This window comes from Numenius arquata, unplaced genomic scaffold, assembly GCF_964106895.1.
Source record: "Numenius arquata unplaced genomic scaffold, bNumArq3.hap1.1 HAP1_SCAFFOLD_400, whole genome shotgun sequence".
In the NCBI taxonomy this organism is placed as follows: domain Eukaryota; kingdom Metazoa; phylum Chordata; class Aves; order Charadriiformes; family Scolopacidae; genus Numenius; species Numenius arquata.
This window is the reverse complement of record NW_027414051.1, coordinates 1,378-3,120: the sequence shown is the minus strand read 5'-3', so window position 1 is coordinate 3,120 and position 1,743 is coordinate 1,378. Positions and strand designations below refer to the sequence as shown.

Genomic DNA, 1,743 nt, shown 5'->3' with positions numbered 1-1,743 from the left:
GTCCACCTGAAGTGAGGATAAGGGTGTAAAAAGGGAGTAAACTAAACCTACAGCTGACACAGGGACATAAAGACCTTTTGTAATTATGTGACAGGCAGAAATAAGACAGCTTTACCAAGCTGGCCTTCAGATGCGTTAACCTAGAAATAAAACTACACTAGATTGCTAAAGAGAAGTGAGGGGTGTGCCAGAGTGGAAGGTCTAGCCGTGATTTCAACAGGAGAGAACAAGGTCTTGGTCAGGGCCTTGACCTTGTATGGTCAGTATCCAGGTCAGTATCCAGGGTGTGCCATGCTGCTGTTTTTGCAGGTGATTTTTTTACAGAAAACTCTCATCAGGCCCTACAAATTACACCATACTGCACACTCCATGAAGAAGAAGAAAACATGTGACTGACCTTCCTAAGCTGATGTGAGGGGAATGTTGTCTCCATCTGACATCTAGAAATTTGCCCACTTACTGAAGGAGCAGGAATCTCAGTGGTGAGCAGTTTTCTCATGGAAGCACCAGATCTGATGTCTTTGGATCTGCTGGCTGATCTAGTTTCTGTATCTCTCCTGAGAGAAAGATTTTCCTCAGTGTTCTCCTGATGGCCTTTTTCATCTCAGTGTTTCTCAGTGTGTAGATAATGGGGTTTAGCACTGCAGTGACCACAGTACAAACAATGGAGGCCACCTTGTCCATGGGGAATTTCTTATAAGGCCAAGCATAGATGAAAATGCAGGGGATGAATATTAAGCTCACAACAGTTATCTGGTTCCACAAGTAGACAGGGCTTTCTGCTTCCCTTCTGTGATGCATGTCCTTTTCTTCAGCAAGATGACAGTGTAAGAAATAATCAAGACTACAAAAAAAAATAATGAGAATCACTCCTCTACTAAATACCATCTGTAGTTCAGCTATGCGGGTGTCAGTGCAGGCCAGTTTGAAGACTTGAGGGACATCACAGTAGAAATTGTCCAGTACATTGGAGCCACAGAATGGTAGCTGGAGAAGAAAACCAATTTGTACAACAGAGTGAACAAATCCACTGAACCATGCAATTGCCACCAATCCCGTGCACATATTACAGTTCATGACAGACCAGTAACACAGTGGCTCATAGATGGCCACATATCTATCAATTGCCATCCCAACAAGGAAAAAAGCCATTGCACCAGCAATGAAATAGAAGAAGAACATCTGGAGGAAACACTCATTGAATGAAATCATTGTATGTTGGGTGAGGAGGTTTGACAGCAGTTTGGGAGTATTGATTGAGGAATCACTGACATCAAGGAAAGCCAAGTTGGCCAAGAGGAAGTACTTGGGTGTATGGAGCTGGTGATCAGCAGCTACAGTTGCAATGATGGTGAAGTTCACCAGCCAGGTTACCACATAGATGAGAAAAAAGGTCACATAGAGATAATACTGCAGCTTGCGACTCTGTGTCAGGCCCCACAGGACAAATTCTGTCACAGTGGTGGTGATGTTCTTTGATTCCATTCTTGATCCCTGCACCAGCAAGAGCAATAAATGTGGTTATAAACATGCATTGGAGTACAGAATCACTATAACACAGAATTGTAAAATTATTTACGTTAGACATGACTTCTAGAAATCAAGTCTCACAAACTCCAGGGACCTGTTCAAGTATATGACCAGTGTCATGGAAAAAATAAACAAACAAAAAAAATCCCTTATATTTAGTAATTTAGTATGTTCCAATTAGTGTCTGTTGCGCTTCAAACAAACAGGTTGCAT

At 42.2% G+C, this 1,743-nt stretch overlaps 1 pseudogene; it reads right to left on the bottom strand.

The window, feature by feature from the left end:
- Positions 1-495: 495 nt before the first annotated feature.
- LOC141477712 (olfactory receptor 4D1-like) lies at positions 496-1,485 on the bottom strand (annotated as a pseudogene).
- Between the last annotated feature and the right edge of the window lie 258 nt (positions 1,486-1,743).